A 13,631-nucleotide genomic window follows, 5' to 3' on the forward strand; every position below is an offset into this window, starting at 1 on the left:
GTTTCCACATATGGTGATTGAAATTCTAAGAAAGACACTGTCGTGGAACAACCATCAAAAGCAAAATGTCAAAAGACCGGATCTAACGAGGTAATACACAATTTCTTCACTTTTGATCAACACTTGCCCAAGTTCTGATGTCAAGTTGCCTAACTGTCCAGGAAATACACATGTTTCATCTGTTGTTGTATTTTTCTTCTAGAATAAGAGAACAGGGCATCGCCTGCAAGGCTTTTCAAGATGAATAAACTTCTTGTACCTGTTCAACAAGGCCAAGCTCAAGTCACTTTCAGTCAATTTCTGACACCAGGTACCATAAATCTATCTCTATATGACAACAGTTGTTGCATAGTAGTAATCCTTTCTTGCCTAACCTTATTTTTCTTCAACCATCTTTTTTTACATTCATTTCTTTCTTTCTTAATCATGACATGTAAGTTGCCTAAACATATCACCAAAGTTGCCGAAAACACCTGAAATTTTGCTTCAGAAGAATACCCATGCCAGTTTCATGTTTGATTCACAGTACTACTGAATTTGCACAAAACAAGCCCTAAAACTTTGCCTACCATTGTTTTCTTGCAACCAGTTTTGTTACACATCATTTTCATCCTTTTCTTAAACATAACATGGAAGTTTCCTAAAACATACTCCGTCCATCCGAAAAAGCTTGTCCCTCAAATGGATGTATCTAGCGCCAAGTTAGTGCTAGATACATCCATTTGAGAGACAAGTTTGGGACAAGCTTTTTCGGACGGAGGAAGTAGCACTTAGCTGGCTAAAAACATCTGGAGTTTTGCTTCATAATACCCATACCGGTATTTCTTGCTTCACATTTGTCCTAATTTTGCCCAAACAAACCCTCAAACTTGCCTACCATTATTTTCCTTCAACCAGCCTTTTTTTACATTGACTCCCCACCCTTTTTGCTTAATCTTAACATGTAAGTTGCCTAACCATAACACTTAACTTGCTTTAAACAACCAGTTGTGGCACAACACTCCTGGATTTGCCCCAATAGGGCTTGAAGCTTGCCTAAACATCTACACGCACCTTGCTTACGATCTACAGTTGCTCAAAACAGGCCAAGCAAGTTGCTTTACCAGCAAACATACTTGTGTTTCTACCAACTTATTAAGCAGAACAAAAAATCCATCAAAGCAATTGGGCAAAAAATCTGACATTTGCAGCAATTAACAGCACCTATGCAACTTTGTATTTCTGTTTTTTTATCCAGTACATGTTCTTACACATTTTTTCGAACTGCAGCCTTGTGCAGATCATGGGGAAAGGGAAAGGAAGGCTTGTGTTCTTCAGTAACCGAGGGGACAAGGATGAAAGAGGCACACAATCATGGGGGAAAGTGAAAGCTAAATCTGACCTTTTTCTGTGCTTTTTCTACCCTTAGTCAATAGGAATTGCCTGGAGAACAAATCCTAAACCAACCACCATTGGAGGATTGTGGAGAGTTTTCTGTATCTGGGAGTTGTCCCTTTGTGGGTTGGGAGAGAAGAAGATGGGGCTGGGCGATTTGGTGGGGAGACGCCCAGGGGGTGGAGGAGGGAAACACGTGGGGAGGGAGGATCAGGTGAGTTCCGTGGCTCGATGGTGCGAGGAATCGAGAGCGGGGGCCAGGTACTTTCCTATCCTAGACAGGGGGGGCAGAAAATTACTATTTTGGAAGGGCTGCTAGGGAGCGCTAGGGAGCAGCCGGCTGCTCCCTAGACGCGTCCAAAACTCTATATTTACTCAGGAGAAGGACCACAGTATGTGTCACGGTTGTCAGTCCGATGTCTATGGTTTTTCTCCGCAGAAGGCCAAACATTACGTCACGGTCGTTATGCAGACGACCGTTGTAGTCCAGCCACACATTCAGGTGTCCCACGTTGGCTACCCATCGAACTGCCTAGAAGTATACCGTATTTTTCGCCGTGTGTGCAGGGGTGTTTGAATTTACCCAAAATGAAGGTGCCCTGTGTGCCAGGGCAGGGGCCAAGGTGTCTTCGTCAAAATTCTAGCTTTCCCTTTCCCCCACCTCTCCTTTAGATTTCAATTGGGTCCAATCCTTTTATGTTTGGCTTTTTTCCAGCTTTGTATATTAGGTACGGTGAAAGAATATCTCATAAAGACCTGGTTTGTTCCGTACCTAAATTTTTATTTTAGAAGCCGAACCAAAATATTTAAACAGAGCCACCAATAAACCCCAAAAGTAGCCCTTAATCATATACGAATATAATTATCCCAATAAATTATATGTTAGTGGACTAGCTATTTCTTTTAGCTTTTTAGATATAAAATGACTGATTTTTTGACTTCGCATGCACACTATGCAATGCATCGCTTATTGCGAGCGAGCTCGCTCACGTGTGGCGCCCCACATGGGCTGGTGCAGTAACGCTTGGTATTTCAATTATTTAGTATTGTCACCGACTCGTCGTCTTAAAATAAGCGTCTCAACTTTGTACTAATTTTTTTCCGTAAAAAAATATTGTACTAACTTTGAAACAAAGTTGTACTAAAGTTGAGACACTTATTTTGGGACGGAGGGAGCATTTCTTTGTTTCTTTCCTCTCTTTTTTCCCTCTTTTCTTCTTTTTCTTTTTTTTCCTTGGGTAAATGTTTTTAACATATAAAAGGCTGAAACATGAAATTCTTATCAAATGGGCAAAGTAGAGCGGGGTATAATATACATGTCAAAGTAAATGTGTATTTTGTGGCAAATGGTAATGTAAAGCCGGCCGTTTTATGAGATGACCCCTCTAACTAAGATATGCCCAATCTGCTACGATCATGTATTAGTACAACTAAATCTAGATCGTCAGATCGGCACAGTGGACAATTAATCCGTATTAGGGAGGGGCGACGGCAACGGCGTGCCTTCGGCTTGTAATCATCGCTATGTGGTCTATGAATATGGATGCAATTTTAGTATTTCTGATGTTCGATGTACTGCCATGATTGATTGAAAATGAATAGATAGAAAATTTCCCAAAAAAAGAGTAAAGAATGCCGTTAAAAAGACTCTACCAATAAGGCGTGGGTGATGGGGTAGTGAGGACTGGACTTTGGCCTAAAGTTTGCAGTAACTCTAAAATCGATGACAATCTACATCTCGACATGTCGAGCCTCTTTGGTTGTACACCTTGTGCCCTGCAGGCCTGGGTCTAGAAAAACGACAGTTCGTATTCTGCCGAATAAGTGTATAGGGCTACAGTGTGACAATTGGACTTGGAGTATGTGAAAGATTAGATGTTTGAGTCGAACACGTATAATCCATTGCCAAATATATAAATGCATCGTGGAGTATGCCAAAATAGACATGACACATACTAGGCCAGACACATGATCACCAAGGGAACAGTCTAGGCACCGGAACGGTCTAGTGTCAATGTTTGGGTGGCTACGGTTATGACTGTGGGTGGATGTTAAGCATCGTGATTATGAGGAAGTATAGAATAGATTAGGATTTATTTCTACCTTATCTTGTACTTCAAATTGATCATCTACTTGTATATATATGCCCACAAGGCTTAAGCAATATAAAAACAATTCCATCATTCTTCTCTCTATAATAGTACGAACGAAAGAATTATCTCTGCAATAGGCCAAAGGTCACAGAATAAGTCACGGTCGTTAGTCCAGTCTCTATACGAGTTTCTTTCACAGAAGGCCAAAGGAAGTCACGCTCCTTAGCCATAAGGTGACGCACGGTGTAGCTGCCCCAACCACACGTACTACTGTCCCACATCGGCCAGTCCAGTCTTGTAAGACTTTTGTATATTTAATTATTTATCATAGTTTGCTATTTGAAACTTTTTTGTGATGGTCTGGTCTTGGAAGATTTTTCTCCGCAGAAGGCCAAACATTAAGCCACACTCGTTAGCCGGACGAGCGGTGTGTGCCACAAGAGAGCACATCCTTCCCCACGGGCACGCTTGTGCATGTGCGGTCTACGCACGTAGGAACTCCTGAAAATTCAAAAAAAAAGCCGGACACGGTTTGAGTGTCCCACATTGGCTAGTTCGCTCTCGTATATTTACTCAGCGGAAGGACCAAAGGCATTCAAGGGTGTGTTTGGTTCGGGAACAAAATGGAATGAAATGTCATGGTTCCATGACATTCTATTTCACTAGAATTGGTCGGTTTCGTTCATGTGTTTGGTAGAGATATTTTGTGGAATGGAACGGTTCTATTTTGATGTTTGCTTAGAGAGACCAAATGTAATGAATTTGATTCAACTCACCGTTTGACACATGAATGATGAGATTACATATCACATATATCATTTTACATCTATAATTATAATACATATTAGGTAATGAAGATATATGTCGTTCGTGAGGGAGAGACGAGGGGGCGGATCGAGATGGACTGGCGGCGCAGATGGGAAGGGGTCGCGGGGTGAGAGAATCGGGGAAGGAAAGGTGGGAGAGCGAGGCGTTTCGTGTAATTCCTTCGATTCGGAGGTACGAGCACATTCCGCATCTCAAGGGAATATGCCGCTCGGGGGAATGGGTGGGTTCCTGTCCTCGGTTGCTACCAAACACAAGAACGTGGCCTAGTCATGGCACAGACCCGTTACGTTCCACTCCATGATACAAACCAAACACACGGAGGGTTTACTTGGTTTTACGGGGTGGTTAGGATATAATTGGCTTAGATTTGATAGAGTGAGACGGGCCCACCACTTAAAATCAGGGGGGCCAATTAGTGAAGGCCAGGCGGCAGCGTCCGTGAAAGTCCGTCTGTTTTGCGCGTGTGTGTAGTATTATCGCCCCAAGTGTCCTACGTTGGCTACCCATCGAACTGCCTACAAATATCACGAGTGACCAGACCCGCCATTCACGTGGCACTCAGAAGTCAGAACACAGCCATTAGCCATTGACATGCGGACCATGCCATCCCATGCGCTGGCCCTCGTGCTGCTCCTTCTCGCAGCAAGCAAAGCAGCTTCCCAGGGGGTATGCATAGACCCCCGTCCTTCTTCCGCCGCAGCACCAGCGCCACCAACGTCCATGGGCTGCTATCGACATGGGCTGCTTACATGTATCCTTGAAATTATTGATAACCGGGCTCGTAATTAGGCCCATGAACTGATAGAATTGGCCGGTAAGCTTTTTAACCAAGTGCGGGTCGTTCCTTCAAGCATCATGGTGAAGTATTTCGCACATGCCGCATCATCCACATCCAGCATCTCCATGGTCATCTCATAGCTCTCCACGCATGTCTCTGGGGGTTGATCCGCTGTGTAATTTGGTACCTTGCGCGGGCCCTTGAAATCCTTGGGTAGACGCACATTGCGTAAAGCGGGGACAAGGCAAGGCACCCCCAAAGAGCTAGAAGTTACACCGGGTTCGACCGAAATAGTTGGACGAACCGGCGTAAGCTGCCGAGCCTGATATTGTGCGGCTAACTCGGCCTCCCTGCGTGCTCAGGCCCGGTCCACCACTTCCTGAGCGTTATCAGCACCACCCGCCGGGTTGTTGCCGCGGGGTGCTCCACGTCGTTCATTACTTGACACTGCCGGTTCCTCCATACGCCTGCTATAGCTCCGGCTTGGGCGAGGGGTCGAGTGGATCCGGTCGCGGCTGTACGAGTATGCTTCCTGTTGGTCCAAAGCTGTCCTAAGAAGCTCCTTGACCCGTCGCGTCTCTATCGCCTGCGGTGAGTCAGCTTCAATTGGAATGGCCTCCAACCGTGCAGCAGCGGCGACGAGATTGTCCATTGGGTTGGAGTAGTGACCCGGAGGTGTTGAAACAACCTGAGGTATAACGGTGTTTTGACGAGGCGGATCCATCCAACGAGGCTGAACCGGCGCACCGGTCCCAGGAGCTTCCGCCTGGTTTCCCTCCAGCAGATTACTGGTTCCTACTCCCGGGGTGTTGAAAAGGTCTCTGGCCTCGAAAACCGGAGGCAAACGGGATTGGTACTTCCTCCTCATGACTTCATGCGACGCGTTCCGGTCCAACATGAGCCTATAGGCTTGTGCGTCTAGAGCGGCCCGCTCTGTGGCCATCCTGGTATCCTCAGTTGCCAGGTCCGCCTTGGCCTGGGTGATCTGTTCCCTTACCTTTGCAATCTCTGCGTTGTGGACGTCCTGATCCGCCGGATTAGCTTTCGCCAAAAGCACAGCCAATGCATCAAATAGCTTTGATAGAACATGAGCCGGCGGGCGCACAGGGCCTCCTGCCCCGGCAGCCGTCGCCGCTGCTGAACCGGAGGTTGTTGCCGCAGCGGTCGAAGAATGAAGCGCTGCTTGTGTGCCGGTCATGAATATTCCAACTCGGTTGGGCAGATCAGAGGGGTCCGGAATACTGTCGCCGTCGGAACAGCCCCCAATCCGGCCATCTTGTAGCTGATATAGAGATTCGGTTTCTCCGGTTGATGACTCATCGCCGGAGTAAATGACGGTCTCGCCGCCAAATCCCGATCCATCCTCATGACCTCCTCCATGGATGACTCCCACGAAGGCACGCTTCATGGCCGGTTTAACCCGGGCAGATTGCGCACGCTGAGCCGTTTCGATGAGGTCGGTGCAGATATCCGGCTCAGGGTCCGGTTCTCCGATCTTGCCGATGAAAACGTGTATGCCACCAAAGGGGACCCGGTACCCGTACTCAACTGAGCCGGCCTCGGGGCCCCAGCCTGCATCATCGATGTAAAGCTTGCCGCGACGACTCTTAGTCATCCGGCCTACGGCGTAGCCCTCGAGTCCTTCAAAGCGGCCCTCCAAGAACTTGAAACCATCGTGCGATAGCCCCACGGTGGGTGCCAACTGTCGTGGTTTTGTCACGGCAGATGTCCTAGAGAAAGGACTTAGTCGTGGAGCCATCGCGACGGGTTAGCTTGAAGGGATTAAAGCGGACACAGGGACGCAAGAGAGTTTATACTAGTTCGGCCCCTTCGATGAAGGTAAAAGCCTACGTCTAGTTGTGATGGAATTGATGGGGTTTCGATGACCAGGGAGCAAACAAGCTTCGCCTATGTCTCGAGTTGTTGTCTATTGTCCCTGAACCGCCGCCGGGTCGTCCCCTTATATACACGGGTGACGCCCGTCGGTTCACAGAGTCCCAATACCAGCTCATAGATGTGTCCGGTTTGGTCTCTACTTATTCCTAACTTACAATACAAGTTAAATACCAACGCCAGTTTATGGCTATAGGCCTTGAACCGACTATGGGCCTTGAGCCCTCATCTGCCTTCTTGGGCTTTAACATACTTAAATACTGACGAAGTTAACCCGGCCCAGATAGGCCGGTTTACGCCCAGTAGTGATATCCCCAACACCCCTGAAGGGTTATAAATGATCTATTCGAATAGCCGTGTCCGCGGTAAAGGACTTCTGGTTTGCCTATAACAGTTCATAGACAAGTGAAAGTGGATACTCTAAAACTCGCAAGATAAGTGTGAGTGTATGGATGGCCTTCTCGTAGGGAGACGGGAGCGGATCCATAGTGGTGTATTGAATGGTGAATATGTGGACTCGTGTGCGCCACCTCAAAAGAGTTGCTTGCAGTCATAGTTCAGGTTAGCCACTAAGTCAAAGCTGGCTTGCTGCAGTTAAACTCCACCACCCCCTTTATTGATACTGATGCATATGTAGATAGTTCTGATGTAAGTCTTGCTGGGTACATTTGTACTCACGTTTGCCTATTTTATGTTTTGCAGAGAGACGTCAGTCTCGCTAGTAGTTCCATGTGGACTTCGACGTTTAGCTTGCTACCTCAGCTACGATCTTGTGCCTCGGTAGGATCTGGTAGATAATCAGGCTTCTCAGCCCTTTTCATTTGTAGATGTCTGTCCCCAGACATGTTAAGCTTCCGCATGTGCTTTGATTTGTATGCTATGATTGTTGGGTCATGAGACCCATGTTTGTAATATCTCGCTCCTCGGAGCCTAATGAATAAATACTTGAGTCGTAGAGTTATGTTGTGATGCCATGTTGTATTTACACATATCGAGCATATTGTGTGTATGATTGAAATGCTTGGTATGTGTGGGATCCGACAATCTAGTTGTTTATCCTTGGCAGCCTCTCTTATGGGGAAATGTAGTCTAGTGCTTCAATGAGCCGTAGTAGTCCGCTACAGCCCGGTTCACCGGAGTCCTGCTAGCCCAGCACTACTGCTCAGGACACTTGACTGGCCGGCATGTGTTTCACTTCGTTCCTGTGTCTGTCCCTTCCGGGAAATGTCACGCGGTGACATCCGGAGTCCTGCCTAGCCTGCTACAGCCCGGGTTCCCGGAGTCCTATTAGCCCATTGCTACAGCCTGAATTCACACGCTGCTGACCGACATGCTCGATGTGATTCATGTATGCCTGTCCCCATAGGTTGGTGCCGCTTTGGGTTCACGGCTAGCCATGTCGGCTCGGGTTCTCTGTCATATGGATGCTAGCGACACTGTCATATACGTGAGCCAAAAGGCGCATACGGTCCCGGGCCATGGTAAGGCGACACCCGTGGGAATACCGTACGTGAGGCCGCAAAGTGATATGAGGTGTTACCGGCTAGATCGATGTGACTTGGAATCGGGGTCCTGACAAATGTGGAATATGACACGTTCACATGCATTTTGGCAACAAGTGCACTTTTGGAGGGGGAAAACAGGTAGCCCCCATGCCTCCCACGATTTTTGTTCCATGTATTTCTCCACAAATATTGGAGGAAAAAATAAAAATGTATTTTCCCCTCAAAAAACGACTTGGGAAGAAAATCTGAAGTAACCATATTTAGCTACTCCGTGGAGGTTGTCCCCCGTGGGGAGATTCGATCTACCTCTCCTTGATTTTAGGGTGAGTTCAATGTGAACGTGATGGTGAGAGGCTGAAGAAGGAGTTTTGTGCGTTTATAACAACCTTTGTTTTAGAACTATATAATAATAAATGAAAGAGAATATGTGAAAAACAAAAAAGAAAAGGATATGCGTACATGATGGGCCAGCCCAACCATCTACAGGGACGCGTGGTCCAGCATGCGGGTGAGGTTCACCTGGGACAGCCCAACAAAATTTGGCCCAACGCTGAGACGCACCGGGCGCAACTCACGGGTGGTGGGAGTTTAGTCCCACCTCGCCAAGCGAGACGCGCACGCACCTACTTATATACGCGGCTGAGATACCAATTGCATGAGCCTCTCTCACTGAAACAACAAGTTCCCTATCCACTTCTGTGTATGCCCTGTGGGGCCTACTAGCAGGTGAAATCAACGTCCCACGGGCCTGCATCCTGGCCCATATGGTTGTTGGGTTTCTAGTCGTATGCAGGCCGTGGGGTTTGATATCTCCTGTTAGTTGGTGGGTTTTTTCTTTTCCAAATCACCCAATTTTTTTAGCATAGTCACATCCATGTAATAAACATGATTATCAAAGAAAATTCAGCAATAATGAAGTTTACACTGTCCCCTTAGGGTAAAGTCAGAGGTATGTACCTGAGTTTCACTGAGCCACTATAAATTATATAAAATTCTAAAAAATGGAAAACTTTCAAATTCCATCTATGTTTATGAAAAGATCATGTGTACAAAATTTCATGTGTATGAAAAGACCTTGTTAGAAAAACTCCCTTAAGTGAGACCAAACGGTCCGTTTGTAATGAAGTGATTTTTTTACCATCTCCAAAATACCCCCAAATTTTTTGTACACGATGCCATAAATGTAACAAACAGGATATCCAAAAATAAAACTCAAAATTTTTAGGTTTACACTGTCCCCTTATGAAAATTTTCGTGGTAAGGCAAGTGAGGTAGCTCATGACCATAGACATGGTATCCATTGTTCAAATGGCCTCAAACCGTTCCCCTTTACCCAAGTTGACCCACACCATCCATTCACCCTTGACCCCACCTCGGTTCGTTAATTATCCAACCAGTCCCTCCCTCCGTAAGCCAAGCATGTCAAAGCGACACACGGCTACCCGTCTTGGACACCGAGATTGGGCATCATGCACTAGTGCCAGCAAACATGTCCAACTGAGCATCTTTGCCCATCGTGGACACTACCGCATGGTCTACATCGAGGTGGCTAGCGGTGCATGTTGTCGGCTTGGTTGGCTAAGGGTGCATGATATGGGTCAACATGAATTGTATTGCATCACATCTAGATTCCCCTATCCGGTACCGGACGCCAGAGGCCCAGAGCAGCACATGCATGGTACAAGAATCTGCACGGTCGCTGGCAGAGCTTGGATAAAACAAATTTCACCTAAATGACATGGGGTAGGTGCATGCTGAAATTCAATATTTAGGAATTGTTAACAAAATAAAAATGACAATTCAATTGTTTGTACATGTGACACATTCACATAATATGGCAACTAGTGCACTTTTGGACGGGAAAAACAGGTGCACTCGTTCCACCGTGACTCCCACGATTTTTCTTCCATGTATTTCGCCACAATATTGGAGGAAAAAAAAGAAACTGATTTTGCCTCAAAAAACGACTTGGGGAGAAATTCTCAACTAACCATATTTAGCTACTAGCTGGAGGTTGCCCCCCGTGGGGAGATTCGATCTACCTCTCCTTCATTTTGGGGTGAGTTCAACGTGAACGTGATGGTGAGAGGCTCAATGTGGAGCTTTGTGCGTTTACAACACATTCGTTTTAGGAAAAAATAAGCACCTTATAATGTGAAATTATAAAATCCTTATTAAAACATGCTAAAAACCCTTATTTTAAAAAACTTGTTTCTCTAGCGAGATAAAACAAACATAAAATTATGGGGATCGTTTATTGCGTGGCCTTCCCCCTCCCCCCCCCTCCCTCCCATATTCGGGACATTTACCGCATTTCTAGGGTTGTAACATCGAAAGTTCAAGATCTACGGCGGCCACATGAAATCATAGCAAGGATTGGGATGAAAGCCCCATGTTAAGCTCTTTGGTCCATATATGCACCATATGCTACCAAAGGGAGGGGTGGCCTCGACGCCGTTCTCTAGGCTATGATGCTCATCAGCTGCCATTATAATCCATGCAAATTATCGAGGGGCCGAAAATTCACGGGACCTAGCGCAAGTGTAATCATACGACCCCTAGAGGGTGTGCTAAAACATCGAGAGCGGCATGCGTAGGCCCTCATGTAGGCTGTGGGAAACTGGGGCCATATCCCATGCTGGATCAAGCCACAGGGTGGGAATGCGTCCGTCCTGTGAAGGGAGTGCAGGGCCCGTTCCTTCATTTGCCTCAAATCTCGGTGCCGCGTGATGTTAGACCTAGTAACCAAGGACCGTCCCGTGCATCGCACTCAGCTGGAACCACAACATGCATGCACACATGGCCACATATGAGTCTACACGGCGGGAATGCATGGTTCTGGGGCTGGCACAAGTGTCGCGGCTCATGTGTCTAGGTGCTACTCCACTTGGGTCTAAACAGCGGGGGTGCATGGTTTGGATCTAGCTACCGAGAGGTAACGCGCCCGGTTTGTGCCTAGGCGGTGCATCACGGGGTTGGCGTGGTCTCATCATATGACCCATGAAGGGTATGGTCAAACACCGAGAGGGGCATGCATAAACCCTCACGCGGGGTAAGTGTAAACGAGGCCATATCGCATGTTGGATATAGCCAATGGGAGGGAACAAGTCCGGCATGCGGACGGTGTGTGGGGCTCGTCCCTTCACTTTCCTCAAACTTCGGTGCCGCTTCATGTGGTCCCTAACCACAAAGGCCCGTCTCGTGCATCACACTCACCTGGACCCACACCGTGCAAGCACACTTGGCCACATAGACACACACCGATAAACCTTGACAATAGCTAGGGTTTAATAATTATCCATTCATTTTACCTAACCGGTATAACATAGCCAGCGATGAACAAAAAAGCTAGTAGATGCCATGTGAAATTAAATGTGCCAACTGTCCCTTCTAGTATTTTTTTCAGTAGTTCTCCCTTCTAATATTTAGTGTTCCTCCTATTTTGCTGTTTTTAACACACTATTTTGGTGTTCGGTTTATGTTGCCACATTTGTGGACCGACATTGTGCACTTTTTATTTTACTTGGTTGGTTGATTGGTTGGTTCGGGCAAATCTCTGGGTGTGCACAATGCCGTATACGTGCATGTTTGTACCTAAATTTCAAAAGTGACGAATTGTGCGCGGCCTTGACCTCTCTCTACCAATCAAATTGAATTTTCACTCCCCAAATCTCGCTCCCACCTCCAGCGCTCGATCGCCTCTGCCTATCCACCCACGTCTTCGTCGCTGCCCACTACTCGTCGCCGCCAAAAATCCCACATTCTTGCCGGCGAGGATGATCCTACCTGCCGGGAGAGGGTGCGTGGCTGGTGCACTCCGTGCGGCGGATGTGGACCCCATGAAGGAACTGGTCGACAAGGACGTCGTCGCCGCCGATTCGCAGCCGCAGCTGGTCCAACACAACACCAACGTCGACGAATCGGTTAGTGTCTGCAGATATTAACCCTAAAATTTGCCTTCTCGAGGTTAACCCTAGAAATTGCTCTCTTGTTATTCCTTGCTATTCGTATAGACAATCGTACTGTTCGCCTTTTTTTGATTAATCGTACGGTTATAAGTCCTAGGGTTTGCAAATTTAGATGAATCGATCATTTGTATTCCATTTTATGCCTGTCTTTCATATAACCAAAGTTTTAGGAAATCAATACAAAGAAAAAACAATCTATTACCTGCCTTTGATATAATGTACAATTCGCTGGCATGAGATTTTTTTCTTCTAATACCAGATTGCAGATTTGGAAGAATGGAAGAACTACCTACAGCTGAGGGGAGCTTTCAGAAAGAAAATCTTCAAGTGGCTCATGGCTGCAAAGATTGTGTACCGGCGTAACGGTCTCTATAAATGCCCGTTCTGCAGGAAAGAGAACTAGCATTCCAAAACCACAGCAATTGCAGCTTACAGAAAGAGGTGGCATCTTAAGGCAAAACCTGCTGAGTTGGCCAACAAATTGGGGAGGGTGAAGACCTAAAAGCATATAGTCATGTTTGTTTTTTGTGTTCTATCGACACCAAATGTAAAAAAATATGGGCCCACATGAACAAGTATCAATCTTTATCTCCTTCGATGGTCAGTCCCACATTGGCCAACATGAACAAGTGTTGATCTCATTGGACTTACATCCTGGCAAAATTCGGTGTCATTCTGAACCTGCTTCATGGGAGGCCTTTCGGGACGGGAAGGTTCCGTCTCAAAGCATATTTTTGTCGACATCCTTGAAGTGGACCAACAACCTTGTACCAACATGACTAGCATCATCGCCAAGTTTCGTAGCTTTTTGACATTGTAAGGATTATCTAGGGCTTTCGCGTTGATAAATCATACTAATACATACTTTTTTTTCTGCGCCTGTTTTTTTTCTGCGCTTGAGGGTGGGCTGCCATGCATCGTGTTGTTGGGATGTGTAAATAAGCCCACCCGTTGGACTGAGCGATGTCCGCCGCCGTTGCATGCGCCCGAGCGAGCCTACGTTGCATGCGGTTGCATGCATGCGTCCGCTTCAGCCTACGTTGCATGCGTGCACATACGCGAAGGAGCACGCGCCGCAGAGCCGTCCCCGGCTGACCCGACCGACGGCGCATAGGCCAGCACTTAAACTTCGCATTTTGATTCACACTACAGTTTCCCACGCGTGTACACTCCCGATGCCGCGGTGGGTGGA

This window comes from Triticum aestivum, chromosome 4A, assembly GCF_018294505.1.
Source record: "Triticum aestivum cultivar Chinese Spring chromosome 4A, IWGSC CS RefSeq v2.1, whole genome shotgun sequence".
NCBI lineage: Eukaryota > Viridiplantae > Streptophyta > Magnoliopsida > Poales > Poaceae > Triticum > Triticum aestivum.